The following is a 10,174-nucleotide window of genomic DNA, read 5'->3' on the forward strand; positions in this document are numbered from 1 at the left end:
ACTGCAGCATGACAACAGTTAGCGGTGCAGCCGGAGGCGGTTTGAAGACTCGACTATCTCGAAAATGTCCTTAAAAGATGGACACTGGTTGATGCTTGTGTGGCACTCCTCCTAGCTTCTTCGCAGGGCTCGTGTCCTTTCAAGGTGGACAGCCCTAAGCTCAGGAGAGTGTTTGCAGGCAACAGCCTTGTGTCCTTTGTCCAGAGAGACTCAGGCACTTCCCACCTAGGAAGCTTGCTGGCAGAACCTAGCAGGACACGCTGTGTGCTGGCTGGGTACCGGTTCTGGAGCTGCTTGACGGGTCCTCTGAGTCCGGTATCTCCCTTTGTTCAATGGGAGTTGTTTAGGGGAGGGATCTTGCTTCCCACTTGAAACTCCTGGCCTTCCTTCACTGGTTGGAAGTAGCCAGGTTCTGCCTGCAGGCAGAAAGCTCCCAGGTTCTGCCTGCAGGCAGGAAGTAAGTACCCAGGTTCTGCCTGCAGGCAGGAAGTAAGTACCCAGGTTCTACCTGCAGGCTGGAAGCACCCAGGTTCTGCCTGCAGGCAGGAAGTACCCAGGTTCAGACTGCAGGAAGGAAGCTCCCAGATTCTGCCTGCAGGCAGGAAGCAAGTACCCAGGTTCTACCTGCAGGCAGGAAACACCCAGGATCTGCCTGCATTGTATTGTATATTTATATAGCGCCTATACACCGGAAAGTGTTTCAAAGCGCTCAAGGAGGGGGGGACCAAGGGGAAAAGACAAACAGTAGCTCAAAGCCCTTGAAATTCTGAGACGATAATAGTCTGCACAGGCAGAGTAAGTGCGTAACATACATATGACAATTAAGACACAGCAAATAGGTCTAGTGGCGATTCTGCAGTTTTCCCAGTGCAACTGAGGGGAGAAGACAGGGGAGAACGGACAGACGATCCTCAGGCACGTTGCATTTGGATCATGCACGTATGTAGATGGTAACAGGGAGGGGGAGGTCCAAGTGCACCCAGTTGGCGGAGGCTGGGGTAAGTGCAGAGAGAGTCACTCTCTTGGGTTATTTCTAAGTGCTGTGAAGGTGGGTGGGTGTAGGGCCCTGAGGCAAGTACGAGAGAGGACTGGCAGGGTGCCGGGACCTGTGAGACTCTGTGGTACACCAGGCGGCCAGTTAGCATGCTGTAAGGAGAAGGAGGGAGAGATGGAGAGAGCAGAGAACTAGGTTAGCAGGGTAGCGGGAAAGCGAAGGAAGAGGAGAAGAGGAAGGTCTTGAGGAGTTTCCAGAACTCAAGAATATCAGGCTCAAGACGGACGGTGGCAGGGAGGCTGTTCCAGAAGGAGGCGCCTGTTGAGGATGAGGAGCTGTCTCCAAATCTCTGCTTGGAGAACCGGCTCACTCGCAGAAGGTTTGAGGTAGATGAGCGGAGGGCTTGTGAAGGACAGTATTTAGGTAGGCAGTGTTAGGGAGAATTCTCATTTATGAATAATTTCACTTACCTAGTGAGGCCCTCAGCAGCTTTGCTGGATTTCTGGGGTTTATTTTGTCCACCTGGTAAGAGTGTGAACCTTTTTCCCACTATTGCATGTGTTTTGCCATGTGTAGTGCAACTTGTTTGTGTGATTCTGGGCTCTGGAGCCACACCACTCCATGAGCCCAACTTTGTGTGTGTTACATGACACCTTCAGTGCAGTGACACAGGGTTGTCTCTAAGACTTCCCACTGACTCCATTTATCTGGTGCTGACTACTGTCCCCCAGGAACTGGTAAAGTTGCCATTTACTTTATGTAGACATTTAACCTACTGACCCAGTACACCCCATATAACATGGAGTATTGGAAAGGGTTAACTCTGATCCCTTTTTGTCTGTACCTCCTGGAGCCTTGTTTCGCTTCCCTTAACACTAAGACTTGGCTGGTGGCAGTGGTATCTATCCTAACTTTTCTACCACGATTATAGTATATAAACGTGGTACTGGTTTAGGCTATTGTGTTAGCCTCAAACATAAACCCGCTTGACCAAATATACTTTATTTTGGCTCCGGTCGGGTTTAGTCACCATTTATTTGTGTTAACATCCTTCTTGTGTTTTACTTTGCGCGGCAAAACAGGTTTGCCTTCTTTGTTTGCCGTCCTTTGGCGGGCTCCTACGAAAAAGCCCTCCTTTGGCGTCTGGGTGTCTAGGTGGGCTGAATGTGAGGGAGGGGTTTAGTAACCCCCTGCACAGGGTCTCCTTGGAGACCCAATTGGCTGGGGTGGTTGTCCGGGCTGGACAACCCCCCTGCTGTGTGACTGACAGCCAGGCTGTGTGAATGGGGGATTTTGGCATAAAAGGCAGGACTCTTGAGGTGGAAGTCAGAGTCGCCACTGGAACTACAAGGAACCGAAGAGAAGCAGAGAAGAAGACGGCTGCTGCAACTCCCGAGTCCCGGTGAAGCCCTGCTGCAGTCCTGAGCTATCTACCCTTCAACGACAGAGAAGATCCAGTCCGGAGTCTTCTTCCCTTGAGCCTGGTGGGATCAACCAGCTCACCTTTCTACAGCCAGAGAATCCTCTCCTGGTTCGAAATTGCTGCACAAAACTGTAATGGTCCGGATAGCCACCAGAAGAGCCCTCGCCTGTTTTAAAGGATCGTACCTTTTATTCACTGTTGCTTTGCTGCTGCTGGCCTCGTCTCTGGGTAGTGCAGATCGCTCCAGACGTCGCCCTTCTTGTCCCCATTACTGAAGCTCCAGGAACCACAAGTCTGCAGGAACTACCAGGAACAACTGCCGTAGCCCCAGCTTTCTTCATTCGAATAAGGTACTGTGTCCATTTGGTCGTACTCTCCGTCCGTACTTGAAGAATCGGGGTGAACCTTTTCCCTTGCCGAAATCTTGTCCTTTCTTCCTTCCCTCTTATAACTTTTGCCTCCCTTTGACAATATCCAAGTACTCCTGGCAACGTTAATCTTGAACTGTTGTAATCGTGTGATCCTCGACAACAGAGCCCTGCTCCATTTGACACTGGTGCAGGCCTACTGACCATCTGTTTCTTAGAATACATCCTCTGATTCAAGTGCCTTGACAAAAGTATTGCCTATGATTTTTATCCTCTTTTCCTGGATTTTTATTCAATGTGCTAAATATGTATTGACTACAGTTACAATTCTCCCTGCGGGTACGCTTTTCTTTCGTAAGACCGAACTGTCATTACTGTCAAAATGTGAGCGCTGCTTAACCCCCGGTAACGTCTTTTGTTTCACAACACCGGTCTGTCAAATCCTAATGTTCTTACCTTAAATTGACCTGAACCAAAGTAATTGGTTGTGTGTGGTATATTTAGAGTGTGGTTTTGTTTAATAGAAATAAAGTGTTTCGTGAACAGATGGTTTAAAAATAAATACTTATATTTTTTAACCAGAAACCTTGAGTCAGTGTTTGCTTGAGTTACAGTAATTGTAGTCCTTTGTGTAATCCCTACTATTGCTCATTTGCTCTTGAGATACGTCTGGCTGCTCAGCCATCGCTATCACTTTACTCTGTAGTACAGGCTTGTACCAAAGGTGAAATTGTACTTCGGCTTTCAGACTTAATTTCCTGTAGTGTTCCCTAAGGGCACTGCAGAGGATTCTGCCTAACAGGCAGCATTGCAAGTAGGTAGGTCCCAGGCTCCAGAAAGCTTGTGGACAATGCAGAGGGCCATGAACTTGATCCTTGCAGCCAAGGGGAGCCAGTGAATGGATTTCAGCACTGGAGAGATGCAGTCCCTGGCCTTGAGGCCAAGGATACGTCTTGCGGTTCTGTTCTGGATGAGTTGTAGGGGGCGCAGGGCCGAAGAGGGGAGGTTGAGGAAGAGGCCGTTGCAGTAGTCCAGCCTAGACAGAACCAGGGCTCTGGAGACAGTTAGCCGCTGGGGAAAGTGAGTAAAGGTAGAGTACCTCGGAGGAGGTGTAGCTGATAGGCAGGCAGGCAGTACCCAGGCTCTGCCTGTAGGAAGGAAGTATCCAGGCTCTGCTGGCGGGTCGGATATAGTACCCAGTGCAGGTTAGGAGTGCCCAGGTACTGCCTGCAGGTATGCTTCGAGTGGAGTTCAGTTGCAGGAACTTGAGGTTTCTGTATCCAGAAAGGAGTGTTGTCTGCATAGTGCGATGGCGCGTTGGTTTAAACTGTGTTCAACAAGTTGGTGAGAGAGGTGTAGCATTCTGGCGCTTTTCCTGTGTGTTGGTGTCCTCGGTGGCGTAGAATGAGGCGACAGAATGGGCCGTCCAGACCTGTATAGATGTTTGGCAAATCGTGTTTCTTAAAGCATTCTGGATGGGGGGAGCAAGAATTAAAGTGACTATGTGACACCCACAATCATATTGCGAGGACCACGAAGGAGCAAGTTATGTTATAGGGGGGGAGGGGGGCTCACGGGGTACTCAAGAGCAAAAACACCGAGGAGGAGGACTGGGAAGATATCTCGGTGCACAATTCCAGGGACACATCTAGTAGAAAATCACACTGGGGAGACGGGTACAAGCAAATTACCAGTGGGTAACTAACACACATCCCATCTGGGCCCTGGAGGAGCCACTCCTCGCACTGAAGCGGGCCCCTTCAGAGTGGTTCATCACAGTGCATGAATCACCATGCATGTGGCCCTGCAGCTCTAGAGCGGGCCCCTTCAGAGTGGTTCCTCACAGTGCATGAATCACCATGCATGTGGCCCTGCAGCTCTTCAGCAGGCCCCTTCAGAGTGGTTCATCACAGTGCATGAATCACCATGCATGTGGCCCTGCAGCTCTAGAGCGGGCCCCTTCAGAGTGGTTCCTCACAGTGCATGAATCACCATGCATGTGGCCCTGCAGCTCTTCAGCAGGCCCCTTCAGAGTGGTTCATCACAGTGCATGAACCACCATGCATGTGGCCCTCCAGCTCTTGTGTGGGCCCCTTCAGAGTGGCTCATCACATGCATGAATCACCATGCATGTGGCCCTCCAGCTCTTGTGTGGGCCCCTTCAGAGTGGTTCATCACAGTGCATGAATCACCATGCATGTGGCCCTCCAGCTCTTGTGTGGGCCCCTTCAGAGTGGCTCATCACATGCATGAATCACCATGCATGTGGCCCTCCAGCTCTAGAGCAGGCCCCTTCAGAGTGGCTCATCACAGTGCATGAATCACCATGCATGTGGCCCTCCAGCTCTAGAGCGGGCCCCTTCAGAGTGGCTCATCACAGTGCATGAATCACCATGCATGTGGCCCTCCAGCACTAGAGCGGGCCCCTTCAGAGTGGCTCATCACAGTGCATGAATCACCATGCATGTGGCCCTGCAGCTCTTGAGCGGGCTCCTTCAGAGTGGCTCATCACAGTGCATGACTCACCATGCATGTAGCCCTGCAGCTCGTGAGCGGGCCCCTTCAGAGTGGCTCATCACAGTGCATGAATCACCATGCACGTGCCCCTGCAGCTCTTGAGCGGGCCCCTTCAGAGTGGTTCCTCACAGTGCATGAATCACCATGCATGTGGCCCTGCAGCTCTTGAGCGAGCCCCTTCAGAGTGGCTCATCACAGTGCATGAATCACCATGCATGTGGCCCTCCAGCTCTTGAGCGGGCCCCTTCAGAGTGGCTCATCACAGTGCATGAATCACCATGCACGTGCCCCTGCAGCTCTTGAGTGGGCCCCTTCAGAGTGGTTCCTCACAGTGCATGAATCACCATGCACGTGGCCCTGCAGCTCTTGAGCGGGCCCCTTCAGAGTGGCTCATCAAGTGCATGAATCACCATGCACGTGGCCCTGCAGCTCTGGAGCGGGAACCTTCAGAGTGGTTCATCGCAGTGCAAGAAGGTGCATATCTTAACTGTGCCCAACAAGGGGGGCTGTGGGAGTCCCTCTACCGGCACGAACACGGCCCATCGACCTGTTCTTAAGTGTATGGCCCCCAGGAGTCTCTCAACCAAGTCTTTAGCTCACTGTCCCTTTCACAGAGAAGGAATATCCCTGCATATCAGTCTTTGTCCTGCCCAGGAGCAGTCCAGCACCGAAATACTAGGCAATTCTCCTCTGAGCAAGAGTACCAACAGCAACCCCAGCCACGTGTTTCGGCCTAGTCGGGCCTCATCAGTGAGGTGGAGCTGTGCCTCTCTAAAACAGTGAGCAAAGGTTCCACGTCTGGATTCCCCTGGTAACTTATGTTAAAACCCAAAGTTACTTAATATGCAAAACAAGGGGGATTCTGGTAGTCCCTCTACCGAACACGGCCCATTGACCTGTTCTTGGGTAGATGGCACCTGGGAGAGAGTCTCAAACAAGTCTTCAGCTCACTGTCCCTTTCACAGAGCAACAAAGACTGATATGCAAATGGATATTTCCCATATGTGAAAGGTACAGTGAGCTAAAGTGTGGCTGCAGACTCTCGAGTGGGTACCTCCCCAAAGAACAGGTAATTTAGCCGTGTTTGTTCTTGCAGAGGGGCGCCTATGGACTATTATTTTTATTCTTAGCTGTGCCCGTTTCACCTTTATTTTGGGATCACACTTGTTTTGTATAAGCGTGAGGGTTGAGTGGGCGGTTTAGTCACTACTCATCCTTGTACTCCTGCGGGGCAGAAGTCATTTTGTAAAACACCATGCCTGTTATCAATGGCGACACCATCTGTCGCAAAATACCTCCTAGTATGGCCCGTGTTCTCTCTTTCCCATTACAGACCTCCAACTCCCACACTGCAGCTGGGTGCAACTGGGAACCCCGGACTAGAGCAGGAGAACAGAATCAACAGCCCGGAGACAGACTTCACATTTCCACTAACAGAAATGAGACACCAAACATCCGACCTGACAACGCCAGATTTATCATAGACAAATGGGGGGCTAGCAGAAAATGAACTGTGAGTTAGGAGAGACTGCAGGGGGGGGGGCAGAACAGACAGAAAACTTCACCACACTGAAGTGGAAACAAAACTCACCAAACAACTGAGGAAGGCCAATGGGAGAACACGCAACTGAACCCATGCTGGCTAACACACTAGAGACTGTTTTAGAAACCGTGCTGGGAAAGAGGGAGGGGCTTAGATGGATTTGTAAAGCCTCTCACCTGTGTAATCCAGCTCTTGGGGAAATGATAGTAATGAAATATAGGTAGGGGTGTGTGCGCCTTACATCTGTGCACCTTTTTGCTCTGCATTGTACCTAGATTTTGAAACTTTTATTTAGGGGTGTGTGCGCCTTACATCTGTGCACCTTTTTGCTCTGCATTGTACCTAGATTTTGAAACTTTTATTTAGGGGTGTGTGCGCCTTACATCTGTGCACCTTTTTGCTCTGCATTGTACCTAGATTTTGAAACTTTTATTTAGGGGTGTGTGTGCCTTACACCTGTGCACCTTTTGTTGCTAATACAATTGGGTCCTTCGTTTTCAAAAATCCACTTTACCGTTTGGATTTGTTGCGTCTTTGGGACTACTTGGCCACCTGGTGAGCTAGCTCGAACTGTGCTGTGCAGCCATTCCTGTACTATCCTCCGCTACCCCATGGCTCTCGCCTTCTCTCCCATCTTCTGTAACTGCTACACTATCTCCTATCCCCCTTATCTCACGAAGTCCGGAAGAAAAAGACACACGAAAGACATCCTGAGTGCAAACCCTGGCCTTCCCATCGCAGACACATATGTCAGCGCTTCTCCAAAGAGGTCTTCACTGATATCCTCTTCGCCGTCCCCTCTCAAGATCTATGGACCCCCCCATCCCAATCTCATCTCTATTCCCTCTCCTTCCATATCCTCTCCCATTAATGGCAGAACCAAGTGGGAAGTCCTCTTGGCCGACTTCTCATCTTCACGCTGCTTCGTTATTATCTACCACATAGGCACCGGTCCTCAACCTAACCTCCATTTCTTTGACCGGATCCTGCCGTCTCTCATTAACTTACTTCCTTCTCCTGCATCTCCCCCTATTGCTCTCTCTCTGTCCTCTGACTGGTGTACTACGCTCCTGTACCTCACCTCAGAAAATCTTAAAAGGCAGAGACCTTCTCCATCTGGTGACTCTTAACGCCCGCACAGCCAATAAACACTCTTCCGACATATCCCTCCTTCTTGAAGACATTGACCTTGTCATTCTCGCTCTCACCGAGACATGGTTCAATGCCAGCCCAGTCACTGCTTTTGACTCTCTCCTCACTGACGTGTGCAAGACCATTTTCAAGTCTCAACCTCACTGTGCTGGCGGCGGGGTTGCCTTAATCTTCCCTGGTTGGGTTCCTTCGTCCATCTTACCCACCAAGCTCTTCTCTTCCTTTGAGAGCCTTGTGTGCAAGTTGGTCATCTCTCCCTTACCCATGCCACCATGTACCGGCCTCCAGGCTCTACCACCCTGTTCCTCTCTGAATGGGCAGATTTCTGTTCGTCCACCTCCAATCGCATCCCCTATCACAGCTTGCACTCTATTCATTGACCTCTGCACCTCTCTATCATTCTCCCCTCCGGTCCAACCCACTCGGCTGCAACACTCTGGATGCCTGCATCCACTACGTCAGGGAGAATTATCAGAAATGTGCTAAGTCCCTTCTACCTTAGAGACCCCTAGCTTTTTTTGATGGACTTCAGGATTTTTAATTTCTAACCTAGAGAGAGTGAGACCTTTTTCTCACTGTTGTGTGTTTTTATTGTGATTTAGACTCTGTGTTTCTTTTAACTTTGGAGTCTGACAAACTCCATAGGCATCATCCTTTACATTGTACCACACAGCACCTTCCGTGCAGTGGCACAAGGAAGTCTCTTAGATTCCCCAAAGGTTGAAATACCTTCTCTTGGTGAAACTAGTGTTTCCAACAGCAGTAAGGTGAAATTGACTTTCCTTACATTTTGTAACTTACTAGACCCAGCACACTCTATCTTACAATAGGGTCCTGGAGGGTTTACTTAGTATCCCCTTAGTCTACTTTCTCATGTAACATTTTTATGTTACCCTTTCTACAATTAATGGCTGGTGGCAGTGGTTTACTTTTTACTACCATTGTGTGTTTTTACTGCGGGCTGCGTTCGCGGCCACAGTAAGGTACCCATGGGTGCCCATTTTGTCAAAATGGCCCGGTCTTCTCTTTTCACCATTTCTTGTTGGAAAGGTCTTTCTTGAGATTCACTCCTCGCGCCAAACCAGGTTTGGTCCCTTTGTTCATTGTCTTTGGCGGGATTCGCGAGTGAATCCCGCCTCTTGCTCCAGTATGTCTGGCAGGGGCAGAAAGTGAGGAAGTTGCCCGAAACTCCCTGTACTTGATCCCCTTGGTTACAGGAATGCACTTGAAGGTTATTGGCCGGCTGGCTGTCCGGCAAGGACAGCCACCCTGCTGTGTGATGGACAGTTAGGCTGGAATGAATGGGAGAAACCTGCATAAAAGGCAAGGCTTTTTGGCTTGGAAGGCAGAGTCGACCACTGGACGAAGGAATCCGAAGAAGAACTTGGAAGAGACACCTGCTACAACTCCTGGACCATTGGTTGCCCGGTGAAGCCCTGCTGCTCTGCTGGAGCTCCAAATTTGCCTCGATTAGAGAAGCCGTGCAAGGACGACTTGTCGAGACATCCTCTCGGAGTTGGCTGTACTTCTGCTGCTGCTGGAACCGAAGCACCAGGGAGAGGAACACCAGATTGTGTGCGTTGCTTTTATGTTTGACCCTAGCGCTAGGAAGATCCTCCGGACTTCCCTGATGCAGGACTGACCAAGCCTGAGGCACCTCAACAGAATGCTGGACGCCAGAAGCAAGGAAAGTCTGAAGTGGTATCCGAGAACCGCAGTGTTGCTATTTGCTGTCAGAAGCGAGAAGCTGAAACACTGAAGCACAGCTGAATTGAAGTTTGCCCATTGCTGCCGCTGACCTTCCCATTGCAGAGCAGGAGTCCCTAGACGTCCTCCCTCTTGTCTTTACGACTGAGGCTCAGGAACAACAGGATCTGCATAGCTGTACAGGAACAGAAGCCAGCTGGAACCATTTCTTCCAACCAGATGTACTGTAAAGTCTAAGAGAACTGACCTCTTGTTGTGTAGCCTTGCTTGCTCTCAGTTGAGACCTGTCGTGGTGACCCTGCAGAATTGCTAAAGCTTTGCCCATCACAAGCCTCCCAGCTTGTGGCCCTTCAAGTGTTCTATTTTCTACAAACATTTCTAAAAACAAAACTTTTTACCTACCTGCAACGAAGATCCCCAGATCCCGTTGACATTGTGCAAATAACATTGGTTGTCCTTGATCCCTGAGA

Source organism: Ambystoma mexicanum, chromosome 8 (assembly GCF_040938575.1).
Source record: "Ambystoma mexicanum isolate Mex_15411 chromosome 8, UKY_AmexF1_1, whole genome shotgun sequence".
Taxonomy (NCBI): domain Eukaryota; kingdom Metazoa; phylum Chordata; class Amphibia; order Caudata; family Ambystomatidae; genus Ambystoma; species Ambystoma mexicanum.